Genomic DNA, 14,151 nt, shown 5'->3' with positions numbered 1-14,151 from the left:
CGGGATGGGAGTGTCAGAGACAGTGCGATTGGCACAGGACAGAGCAGAGTTTAGGGCTGTTATACATAGGGTCGCTATGAGTCACAAGCGACTCGACGGCACATAACAACAAACAATAGTGCGAACTAAGCAAAAAGAGTGTGTCAAGGTTGTATTCCCCCCCCCCATATCTATTCAGCCTGTATGCTTAGCAAATTATTTGAGAGACTGGGCTCTATGAAGAAGAATGTACCATCAAGATTAGAGGGAGATTTATCAATAATCTGCACTATGCAGATGACAACCTTGCATCCTAAAATTGAGGAGGACTTAAAGCACTTGCTGCAGAAGATCAAAGAATACAGCCTTCAATATAGATTTCATCTCAGTCGTCAGGAAAACAAAAATTCTTACCACTGGTCCAAAAGGAAATATCATGATATATAGAGAATAGATTGAAGTCACCAATTTCATCTTACTTGGAGCCAAAATCAACATACTTGGTACCAGCCGTCAGGAAAGCAGGAGATGTATTTCACTGGGAAATCTACAATTAGGTTACTTCTTCAAATTATTGAGGAGCAATGATTTCAATTTAAGGACCAAAGTGCACCTGATTCAGCCCATGGGCTTTTCAATCAGTTGCTATGCAGCTGAGAGCTAAACAGTGAATAAGGTTGACAGAAAAATTGGTATCTTTAAATTGTGGTGTTGGAGAGAGTATACCCCATGAATCGCCAAAATTACAAATAAAATTGTCTTGTAGAAAGTACAGCCAGAGTGCTCCTTGGAGGAAAAGATGATAAAGCTCCACTGCTTCAGACATGTTGCTAGCAGAGGCCAGTCCTTGGAAAGGGATATCATGCTAGGGAATGTAGAGGCTTGGCAAAAAAAAGGAAGGCTGAACTAGATCGATTAACAGTGACAGCTACAATGGCTGGAGTGTGTCAGAAAGTATAAGAATGGCACAGAATAGGACAAGGTTCAGATCTGTTGTTCATAGAGTCACTATGGGTCGTACTAAGCTTGATGACACTTAACGATATCCTACAGTCATTTATAAGAAGAGAATGAATCTGTGAAGTCTATCCTGGTTGCTGGAAATTCTGTCCACATACTTAGTCATACACCTGTCCTTGTCCCTTCCAGAGTGCCTGTTTCAATACAGAATGTCTAATTCGTTAACAGCATAAAGAGTTTTATATACCTCAAAGAACCTTAGAACAATGAATAGCTGTACTATACCTCAAAGAACCTTAGAACAATGAATAGCTGTACTAAAATTGTTCCTGAATGACAACAAACTACTGGGCCCCAGTTGATTTGGCCTCAGCAGTGACTGGAAAGGAGTTGGTTCAAATACACCCAGAGGTACCAGCAAAGTTAGGTCTGGCTACGTGTTTTTTTAACATTAGTTGAGAAAGTCTTATGGAGCAGTTCTAGTCTGTAACACATTACGTCACTATAAGTGGGAAACATAAGACAAAAACAATCTTTAGTATATGTTCCAAAATAATTTTCTATCTTTTCCTCCCTTTGATGTTACAATCTTGTAAAAATATATAGACAAACTACTATTTATTTATCCTCAACTTATAGATTAAAAACATAAAATGCCAAAGAGTTAATGACTTGCCTAAGGCCACGCAGTGGATTCCAAGGTGGAACTATGTCTAGAGATGAGACGTGTGTGCTTTTGGGTCCAAAGACGTGTACATGTGACTGTCCCCTAAGGTAAGGCTGTCTTCTCACTGCCATCCCACCACCCAGTGAAGAAGAGTGACTCTTGGAAGTTTGTGAAACCATTTCCTATATGTCTGAAATAAAAATTAGGCCAAATAAATTCTTGAATGTTACAAATTCTCAATGTGCTCAGCCATTAGCTCTAGGGAATTCTGACATAATACATCCATATTAAAAAATCAAATTATTTATCTGTAAGGAAAATGACGATATCAAAATATCACAGGCATAACTTAGGCAAGTAAATGATGAAAACACTTTGTCTCAATCTCTCTGTAAAGAGGAAAATACACAGAAACTCACAACTGTGCATTTCTGCCTTTTTTGGTCCAATAAATAAAACATCCACATAGCACCACCTACAAGGACTACAGCCTACAATATGGATTGAGGCTCAATGTCAAGAAGACAAAGATTCTCACCACTGGACCAATTGGCAGCATCAGGATGGATGGTGAAGAGATTGAGATTGTACACAGCTTTAGTTTGCTTGGCTCCATAGTCAACATTCTTGGCACCAGCAGCCAGGAAATTAAAAGGCTCATTGCCATGGGAAAGTCTGCTTTTAGGGACCTCTCCAAAGTACTGAAGAGCAATGGTATCTCTTTGGAGACTAAGGTGTGTCTGATATAGGCCATGGTCTTCGCAATCACCTGTTATGCATCAGAGAGTTGGACAATGACAAGGGAGGATAGAAGGAGAATTGATGCCTTTGAGCTGTGGTGCTGGAGAAGAGTATTGAGAATACCATGGACTGCTAGGAAAACAAATAGATTTGTCCTGGAAAGGGTTAAACCGGGTGGCTCCTTGGAGGCAAGGATTCTGAGGCTCTGTCTAACATACTTTGGACATGTTGTGAGGAGAGACCGGTCCTTAGAGAGGGACATCATGCTTGGGAGGGTGGAGGGACAGCGCAGGAGAGGAAGGCCCTCTATGAGGTGGATTGATTCAGTGACTGGGATAATTGGGATGGGAGTGTCAGAGACAGTGCGATTGGCACAGGACAGAGCGGAGTTTAGGGCTGTTGTACATAGGGTTGCTATGAGTCACAGGCGACTCGACGGCACATAACAACAACAACAACAACAATTTATTATAAAACCCTATAATAGCTTCAGTAGTGATTTTTACTTTAAAAAAATGCCCTAAAGTGATAATCAGTGGAGCCTATTTCACAGAGCAGGGTAACACTGCATGGTTCAAAATTGGGGAGGGTGTACTCCAGGGATGTGTCCTGCTTCCATACCTTTACAACCTGTATGCAGAGCAGAATATCTGGGAGGCTGGGCTCTATGAGAAGTGTGGCATCAGGATTGGTGGAAGATCTATTAACAACCTGCATTATGCAGATGACACAACCCTGCTTGCTGAAACTGAGGAGGACCTCATGCACTTGCTGCAGAGGGTCAAGGTCTGTAGCCTTCAGTATGGACTGAGGCTCAATGTCAAGAAGACAAAGATTCTTACCACTGGACCAATTGGTCGCATCAGGATGGATGACGAAGAGATTGAGATTGTTCACAGCTTCAGTTTCCTCGGCTCCATGGTCAACACTCTTGGCACCAGCAGCCAGGAAATAGAAAACGTATTGCAATAGGGAAGTCTGCGGTTAGGGTCCACTCTAAAGTACTCAAGAGCAACGGTGTCTCTCTGGAGACGAAGGTGCGCCTGATACAGGCCATGGTCTTTGCAATCACTTGTTATGCATCAGAGAGTTGGCCAATGACTAGGGAGGATAGAAGGAGAAGTTGAAGCCTTTGAGCTGTGGTGCTAGAGAAGAGTATTGACTGTACCATGGACTCCCAAGAAAACAAACAGATTCATCCTGGAGAGGATTAAACCAAGCAACTCCTTGGAGGCAAGGATTCTGGGGCTTTGTCTGACATACTGTGGATATGTTGCAAGGAGGGACAGGTCCTTAGAGAGGTCCACCATGCTTGTGAGGCTGGAGGGACGGCACAGGAGGGGAAGACCCTCTATGAGATGGATTGATTCAGTGACTGGGGTAATCAGGATGGGTGTGTCAGAGGCAGTGTTATTGGCACAGGATAGAGCAGGGTTTAGGGCTGTTGTACATAGGGTCGCTATGAGTCGAAAGCGACTCGACGGCACATAACAACAACAACAACATTTCACCTGTCTGGTTTTCAAGTTCCAATTTGTTCCTACCATTTAATGCTGTAGATCATCAAATGTCTGGTTATATCTCTATCCACTCACCATTCAAACTGTTCATGTGTTACATGAGGAAGTACTTCCGTCTATATCGTAATGACCTCCCAGATGAAAAAAAAAATTTGTAAAAACACATCAAAGATGGCAAAGCAAAGGCAAGTATCAAAGTACTGTCTCATTTCTCCCCTCCTCCCAAAATGTGCTCCTTTCCCATCTGTTTAGCAGAGCTCCCTAAAATGGTTTCTGTGCTTTATACCCAAACTCCAGACTTGGTGAGGCTTTGGGAATCCATTGGAGTTTTTGCTGTGAAGCCCCCTCTCTTCAGTTTGAGTTTAAATGCCCTCGTTGCACTGACTAGCAATTTGGCCTTCATCCAGTGCTCTGATGGTTGCCGGGTTATGATTACTTTTTTTTGCATAGTCTACATTGCTACATTAAACTCCAGATGCTTCCTCAAAAGTCACTAAATTAACATCACACACATTTGGGGCCCATTAACATTACACTAAGATCACAGTAGGATTATCACCCAGAAAGGTGATTGTGTGCCTGTCTTCTGCTCGAGTCATCTCTTCGATGTTCACGGCTATAAAATTACATCAGGGAAAGTGAGGGTAGAGACCTATAGAAGAGGGAAAAGTGAGTCCTTGCTTAGAAATCCATACCACTGTCAAGAGAGGAAACCCATTCTGTGTCTGGCAGCAGACTGACATGTTTTATGAAGTGCAAGTGACAGCCTTTAATGTAAGTACTAACCAAATTACGGTTGGAAGGAGGTTTTTTTTAAAAAAGCTAATATACTTTATGACATAAAATATATTAAAATGTCAGTGTTTTGACCAATGTTTATAAAAATATATTACACTCATTTATTGAGTTTGTAAAGCACGTTATAGACTAACCAGATAAAAGATGCTCTCCAAATAAAGTGGCTTTATTTAAAATGTGCATCTGTTGCTTTGGCTTTCGAAGCATAGAAAGGTGACATGGCCAATCCCGATGCTTTTTAAACAGACTAGCACTTCATTCTGGAAGGTAAATAAGTTGGTCTCAACACCAGTCAGTACTCACTTAAGTAAACTCATTTGTACTTCCACACCTTTACTTTTGTACAAAGGCTCACATACCTTTAGCTAGTTCGTTATCTGAGAAATTAGTTGGAGAACTCAGCCCTACAATTCCCTTTTACATGCAATTATATGTTCATTTAGCTAGACTTCATTAGACTGCCATTAGCACTATGAACTGGTATTGGTGCATTGCTTACCTTTGTGTGTTCGGTGTCTAACTTGGGGTGGGGCACTTTGTAAATAATCAATAAATCAGTAATGAACCAATGAAGCATAACCATGGTCTGCTGTCCCAACCTATATACATAAACTTGAATAAGCTGGACAGAGTTAAGGTATCATTTTTACGATATAACTTGTCCAGTTTTATTGGCCTCCAAGAAGCAGGTAGATGTTTAAAGTAACAACTGCAGAGCTGAAGTTTCAGCTATTCTGACTTATTAGCAAAGGACACCTTTGCTGGAAGGAGAGCTTTGAATTCAGACTGTGACCAAAAGTCTTCACTTTTCAAGGATAACAGGCTATTGTATCAGAGAACTTGTGTTATTAATTCAGAGGTGCAGATTCATGTAGCTAATTGGTCTTCACATGTCATCAGCTTTCTCCTAAATTCTCAGTATTCCTTTACGCAAATCCTGGGGTGAAAGGTGTATCTTATCTTGTCTTCTAAAGCACTGTTTAACATCATACCCCATCAAGCTGCTGTCCATCTCTCTCTCATCTCCATTTCTTCAATCTTCTGGCGACCAGAGGTGCTCCTCAAAGCCCATCCAACCCTGATTCTGAGAAGGGTGAGACATAATTTAGATGTGGAAGATGTTTTGCTTTGCATACACTTTCAATTCTGGGAGGTACTGAAAATAGCTTTCAAGGACTCAAAACAGTAACTTGCCATATGTGGAGTGCTAAAACAAAATTTAGCTTAATGTAGCTGCAATATTTTATATGGTTGGAAGTGAAGTTTATTTGAAAACACATTTCAGAGATTTTCACAATTAGAGAAAAATTTGAAAATTTTAAAGAGGTAGAATTATACCACATTATAATTCCACTATTCAGATGTAGCCACTGATTATCATTTGTATTATTTCCATTATAGTTTCTGAATATATAAACAGATTTTTGTAGACAAGTATGGTGATTGGTAATGCTTCAATCATTGTAAGGGTGGCTGGTAAAACCTAAAAGCCAAATCTGTCATCAGTTTAGTGGATTTCTTCAGTCTATTCCAACTTATTGCAACCTCCATGTGGTTTCCCAACAGCAAATCTCTACAAGAGAATATTGCTCATCCATAGAGGACCTGGTAGGTTCAATTGTCTGATCTTTCGGTCCTCAGCACAATTTGTAATTCATTATGCTACCAGAATTTCTCTATGTTCATTCAAAAATGGCTAGAAGAGTACAAAGATAGGGAACTGCTAGAAGTACAAGCAGGGGATCATTGATGATGTCAGATGGATCCTGGCTGAAGGTAAAGAATACCAAGAAGAATGTCTATTTGTACCTTATTGACCATACAAAGGCATTTCATTGTGTGGATCATAACAAGTTGTGGCTGACATTGAGAATAGGAGTCCCAGAGCACTAATTAGGCTCATGCAAAACCTATACCTGGACCAAGAAGCTATTGTGCAAACAGAGCAGGAGAACACTGTATGGTTTAAAATTAGGAAGGGAGTGTGTCAGAGTCATTTTCTCTCTCCATACCTATTTAATTTGCTGAGCAAATTATTCGAGGTCTTGGACTCTATGAGGAGGCATGTGGCATCAGGATCAGAGAAAGATTCATCAGTTAGCTGCATTATGCAGAGGACACAACCTTGCTTGCTGAAAATGAGGAGGTCTTGAGGTACTTGTCGAAGAGGATCAAGGAATGCAGACTTCAATTTGGATTACACCTCAATTCAAGAGAACTACGAGACACATGAAGAAATGCTCTAAATCACTGGCAATAAGAGAGATACAAATCAAAATCACGACGATATATAATCTTACGCCAGTAACAATCACAAAATTTAAAAGGACAGCAAGTAATAAATGTTGGAGAGGATGTGGCAAGATATGAATTCTTATGCATTGTTATTGGGATTGTAAAATGGTACAACCATTCTGGAAGGCAGTTTGATGTTTCTTTATAAAGTTGAACGTGGAAATTCCATATGACCAAGCTATTCCATAGCTTGGAATATACTCTGAGAAAATGAGATCTGAGGCACAAATAAAGACTTGTACACTAATGTATATAGCAGTGTTATTCACCGTAGCAAGAACATGGAAACAACCCAAATGCTCAACCACAATGGAATGGATGAGAAATGATGGTTCATTCACACAATGGAATACCATGCAACACGCAGGAGCAATGATTTTGTAAATTACTACCTAACATGGGAGGGACTGGAGAGCATTATGCTGAGTGAACTAACTCAGTCTTATAAAGATAAATACTGTTGTTGTTGTTGTTATTGCTAATTGCCATCGAGTCAAGCACAATTTATAGTCACACTATGAACAAAAAAACCTGAAGCCTTTCTATAACTATCATCATTTCTCAACATTCATAGAGTTTCCAGAGGCATTTTGTTTAGGAAGTGGATACCACTCCTGCTTTTGAATCTGTCTTAAACTGGGAGCTCCACCAGATACTGTCCAGCATTGGTAACCATTATGGCATTTGACACTCCAATAACACAAAGTTCAGCAACCAGCAACCCTGGGTTACCTCAGTAGAGCAAATTGACAGAAGAGTGCTGTACTGCTTAGAAGAATGTTCCTCCAAAATACAGTAACAACTGACTTTTAAACACAAAGGTCTTCCACAAGGTCTTGTTGACTTTAAACAAGAGGCTTAAATAAAAACCAACCAATATAACATGTTGTTTTTCTTGTTGTTTTATGCTGTCATGTCACCTGCAACCTATAGTGATCCCATGTACAGCAACTCTGAATCCTTCCCTGCCCTGAGCCAGTCTCACTAATTTCAACACACCAATCTCCATTGCCCCAGTTACTTTACCAATCCATCTCATCCTGGGTCTTCCTCTCCTGCGTTGTCCATCTACCCTTCAGAACATGGTGTCCTTCTCCAAGGACTGTTCTCTTTTGGCCATGTGGCCAAAGTATGTGAGATGGAGCTTCAAAATCATAGCCTCCAAGGAGAAACTTGGTTTCACTCTCTCCTATAAGACCATTTTTGTAGAATGAGAACAATGATCCAAGAAGGGGAGGCAGGTGTTTAATAGGGTCACACAATTTGATGGGTGGAGGGAGGAATAGGTAAAGGAAAGCGAAAAGATCCTGTATGAAAAATAATGTATACTAACTCTATGAACTTTGTTTGTAAATCAGTATAAAATAAAACTTAAAATAAAAGCCCCCAAACCATAAAAAAGGGAAAACTAAGATTCTTACCACTGTACCGATAGGCCACATCATGGTGAATGAAGAAGAGATTGTAACTATCAACAACTACATTTTACTTGGATCCACAGTTAACACCATTGGTACCAGTAATTAGGAAATTAAGAAATGTATTGCATTGGGTAAGTCTGCAGTTATGGACCTCTACAAGTTATTGAGGAATAATGATGTCAGTTTGAGGACTAACGTGCATTAGATTCAGGACCCTGGCTTTTTGATCACTCGCTATGCATCTGAGAGCTGGGCAATGAATAGGGATCATAGAAGAACTGATACCTTTGGGCAGTGGTGTTGGAGAAGAGCCAGAATATTCCGTGGACTGTCAAAAGAACAAATAAATATGTCTTGAGGAGGTTGTAGCCAGAGTTCTCTTTGGAGGAAGGATGACGAGGCTTTACCTCACACACTTCTGACATGTTGCTAGGAGGAGCTATTCCTTGGAGGCAGACATGATGCTGGGAAAGGTGGAGGGTCAGTGAAGGAGAGAAAGACCCTCCACCAGGTGGACTGACATGGTGGCTGCCGCAATGGGCTCTAGTGTGTCAGGAAGTGCAAAAATGGCGCAGGATAAGACAGGGTACAGATCCGATGGTCATGGCGTGGCTATGAGTTGTACTCGACTTGAAGGCACCTAACAACAATGACCACCAGAACTTTTTGAACAGATTAATCCATGGGATTTCCAAGGCTGTTAATTTTTACAAAAGCAAATTACTTTTTTATTTTTAATTTTTTTGGGTTTATTATTATTATTTTGTGTGCATGTACTGTCAAATCAGATCTGACTGGTACAGGAGAAAACTGTCCCTCCTCCATCAGAGCATCTGGTGGATTTGAACCTTGCACCTCTGGGATTGCAGTACAGGTTCTTGCCACTAGGCCACCAGAGCTCACCAAAAGCAAATTACTTTTATCCTTCTTTCTTGAAGCACCTCATAGGTTCAAGCTGTAGGCCTTTCAGTTAGGCATTCAATGCTTAAGCCACTGTGGCACTAGACCTCTTTAATTTTTATTATTTATATCATTTTGCATCCTTACTTTTTCCTCCTTATTTTGAGTCTAAATTAATTGACAATTAAAGATTGAAATGCTTGGGGAAACAAATTTAGCGAGCAACGGAAATGTCATTACCTATTTAGTCTGAGGTTTTCATAAAACATCATAGACTGAAGTGATTTTGAAATGACATGTTCAAATTTCACTTCTTTTTTCCACTCCATAACTTAGGGACCTGAGCTGTCGGCAAGCATCATGTGTCTTTTTATGTGTTTGCATGGCACGCTTTATGCACAATGGACAAGTAGAAGAGGGAAGTAGAGAAAATGATAGATTATAGCATCGGATTTCGTGCTTAAATACTAACAATGATATCGGCTTTACAACATTATGCAACATAGTCAAATTTTGTAGGTTATTGATCCATCATCAATAAAACAAAGATAATAGCAGTGCCAGGACAATGAACATGATTATATCACAGATCATGCAGATACCACAGGTAAAGCAAGGTTCAAACATGACATTCACAGCCGCTAGAATCATAGCCAACTAGATAGTACCTAACAGCAATAGCAATATATCATATGATTGTTAGGATTGAAATTAATGAGAAAATTCTTTTAAAAGAAACAAACACTTAGAGCTTGGCAGCCAATATATTGCCAGTAAATGTTAATTATTATTAATGCATACAAGGTCCATGCCTAATAGAAAATGCATTTGTATGATCATAGTCATCTTGATTTCCATTAGACACTCCTTTAAAAGTTAAATTCTAATGCACAATGTAATCTTTCTATTACTTAATGAGATTTTTTTAAAAGCCTTGATGTCTTAATAGATTGATGTTGTTGTTATGTATTGTAGAGTCAAAATCAACTCAGAGCTGACCCTCCAGTGAATATTCAAAAGCAGTGAACAGCATGGGAGAAGACTGTCCATCTTTCTTCCATGAAACAACCAATACATTCAAACCATGAGCCTTTGGGTTGGCAGTACAACTCCTTACCACTAGCACTTGAGAAAGTCTATTACCTGGTGAGTTTATGTAAGTCCCTTAAGGAGCCTGGGATTGTTACCACAGAGAAATCAGAGCCCAAGACTTCCAGTCTCAGTTCAGTTCTATTTCTTCCAGACAACAATTACATTTTCTGAGACTGAGGTTTAGGGGTGTGGGGGAAAAATATAGATTCAGAAAGAGCTCCAGGGGAAATATGGAATTACAATTAGACCTTCTGAAGGAAAGATTTGGAAACGAAACCTGAAGTAAGAAGAGCTATCCAGGGAAGAGGGAACACAAAGCAGGGAACCGAAAGGAGAAATGAGCCAACTAGGTCAGAGAATGGCTAGACGCCTAGCTGACCTTAACTGTTCAACCTTGTGAGAAGAAGTGGTTTGCTCACATCTATCTAGAACTTAGAATGAGGACTTTGGCATATGACTGGAGTCAGTTATCCCACAGGAAATTGAAAGATATTAGGGAGCTCTGGAGACCTAGTAGTAAGAAGCTGTGCTGCAATCCCAAAAGGCACATGGTTCAATTCACCAATTGGTCCACAGCAGAAGGACGAGCAGTCTCCTCCCATGCGATTTACTGCCTCTGAAACATGCTGGAGGGTCATCTATGAGTAGGTTCACACTAACTGGCACACAACAACAACAACAACACAGTGTCTACTTGGCTCAAATATGACAATGGGCAGGAAAAGGTTGTATAATACTATTTTCTTTATGTACAGATACAGGGACCTTCGAGTTCTGAACAAATAACAGTAGAGGTAGTGTGTTTGAGCTTCACCTCTTTCATTTGATACTTGTATGAAGTTAACTCTCTAGAGCCCTCATTTGGTTATCTGTCCATTAACATCTGTTAATATCACTATCATTCAAATATATGCACCAACAACCAAAGCCAAAGAGAAGGAAATAGATCATTTCTACCAACTTACAGTCAGAAATCAATCAAACATGCAACCAGGATGCACTAATAATAATGGGCAACTGGCATGCAAAAGGTGGGAACAGAAAAGAAGGGTCAGTAGTTGGAAAATATGGAGTTGGTGACAGAAAAGAGGCTGGAGGGAAAATGATAGAATTTTGTACAATGATTTATTCATTGGAAAGAAACTTTATAAGAAACATAAATGGTAACTGTGTACATGAACCTCACTTGAAGGTCAGCACAGGGATCAGATTAACTACATTTTTGAAAAGAATCCTTGGAGAGGCTCAATATCAGCTATGAAAACTACGCCAGGTACTCATTATGGAACAGACCATCAACTACTCTTATCCAAGTTCAAACTGGAGCTGAAGAAAATGAAATCAAATTCACAAGAACCAACATATGGTATCCCACCTGAATTAAAAACCATCTCAGGAACAGATTTGAGACCTGCAAAACTAATGAGAGAAGGCAGGATGAACTGTGGGATGATATCAAGAATATTATACATGAAGAATGCAAAAGGTCATTACAAAGACAGAGGAGGGAAAAAGACTGAGATGGATGTCAGAACAGACTCTACAGACTCTAAATATTGCACTAGAGCACTGAGAAGACAAAACAAATGGAAGAAATCAGGATGTTAAGGAGTTGAACAGATTTAAAAAAACAGCTCAGGAAGATAAAGCAAAGTATTAAAATGAAATGTGCAAGGGAGCTCTAGTGGCCTAGTGGCAAGAAGTTGCACTGAAATCCCCAAGGTTTGTGGTTCAAATCCACCAGATGATCTGAAGGAGAAGGAGGGGCAATCTCCTCCTGTGCCAGTCAGATCCGATTCGAGAGTACACAGCAAGGGGAAAAAATGTGCAAATAGCCGGAGTCAGAAAATCAAAAGGGATGAACTAACTCGATACTTTTTAAGCTGAAGGAACTCGAGATTGAATTCAGTCCTTGAGTTGCAATACTTAAGAATGCTATGGGCAGAATATTGAATGATCAGGGAAGGAGCTGGTTTGAGGGGCAATGTATATGAACTTTGTAAGTAAACCAGTGTAAAATTAAATTTTTTTAAAAAGTGAATCGCAAGGAAAAATTACATGTAAAATTATATGTAAAAAAATTTTTAAAAAGATGGAAGGAGTACACAGAGTCACTCTACCAAAAAGAATTGACTAGCACAGAAGAATTTCATTAAATAATATATAACCATATAATGTGTATTGGTGGTTAAGGAGGAACTTCAAAGTGCTCTGAAGAAACTGGCAAAAAATAAGGCCTCAAGAATTGATGGAAAACCAGTGGATATATTTCAACAAAGAGATGCAACCCTGGACGTGCTGTGCCAAGAAATCAGGAGAATAACTATTTGGCCAAATGACTGAAAAATATCCATATTTATCCCTATTTTTAAAACATGATCCAACAGAGAGTGGAAATTATTAAACAACATCACAAATACTGCACACAAGCAAAATTGTGCTGAATATAATCCTAAAATGACTGCAGTAGTGCATTGACAGAAATATAAGCAGTATTTAGAAGCAGTTGTGGTCTAGGGATATCATTACAAATGTAAGATGGACCTTGTCTGAAAGCAGAGAGCATCAGTGGAATGTCTATCTGTGTTTCTTTCACTATTTGGATCACAACAAATTGTGGCCAACCTTGAGAAGAATGGGAATACCAGAACACCTGATTGTGCTCATGTGAAACTCAAACTTGGACAAGGAGGCAGTTTTCAGAACAGAGCAAGGAAACACTGCATGGTAAAGTTAGGAAAGGAGTGCATCAGTGATATGTCCTGTCTCCGTATTTTTTTCAATCTGAATGCAAAACAGATCATTTGAGAGTCTGGACTTTATGAGAAGGAATTTGGCATCAGGATTGGAGAAGACTTATCAATATCCTGTGTTATGCAGATGACACAATCTTCCTTGCTGAAACTGAGGAGGACCTGAAGCTTTTGTTGCAGAGGGTCAAGGACTGTGGTCTGCAACATGGATTAAAACTCAGTCTCAAGAAAGCAAAGATTCTCACCACTAGGCCAATTGACAGAATCATGATAAGATGGAGAAGAGATTGAAATTGTTAACAATTTCAGCTTGCTATGTTCTCTAACCAACACTGTCGGCATCAGTAGTCAGGAAATCAAACGACAAATTACATTAGGAAAATCTGCTGACAGGGACCTCTCCAGAGTACTGAAGAGCAATGATGTTGTTCTAGAGACCATGATGCACCTGATCCAGGCCATTGTTTTCACATTTACTTGTTATACATTAGAAAGCTGCACAATGACTAGGGATGACAGAAGAAGAATTGATGTCTTTGATGTGTGGTGCTGGAGAAGAGTATTGAACATAATATGGGCAACCAAGAGAACTAACAGGTTTGCCCTAGAATGGGTGATGCCAAGCTACCACTTGGAGACAAAGATTTTGAGCCTCCATTTCACATATTTTGTGCATGTTTCAGGGAGGGACCGGTCCTTAGAGAAGGACATCATGCTTGGAAGGGAGGAGGGACAGTGGAGGAGAGGAAGACCCTGGATGACACAGACTGGCATAGTAATTGGAATAATGAGGGGAGGCATGTCAGAGACAATGAGATTGGTTCAAGTTAGAGCAGGGTTCAGAGCTGTTGTGCATAGGGGAGCTATGAGTCATGTTCAGCTTCACAGCACATTACCTGAACAACAACAACGTTGTATTTCATGCAAGCAAATAACAAAATGCATGTTCTTGTCATTATAAATGGTGAAGAGTACAATTTTAGCACATACAACTAATCTCAGCTTTTCTCTTCACCGTCAGTGAA

The sequence above is a fragment of the Elephantulus edwardii genome, unplaced genomic scaffold (assembly GCF_000299155.1).
Source record: "Elephantulus edwardii isolate Elephantulus edwardi_28Jun2011 unplaced genomic scaffold, EleEdw1.0 scaffold00063, whole genome shotgun sequence".
Classification (NCBI taxonomy): domain Eukaryota; kingdom Metazoa; phylum Chordata; class Mammalia; order Macroscelidea; family Macroscelididae; genus Elephantulus; species Elephantulus edwardii.
The sequence above is the reverse complement of the archived record's forward strand: the minus strand, read 5'-3'. Positions refer to the sequence as shown.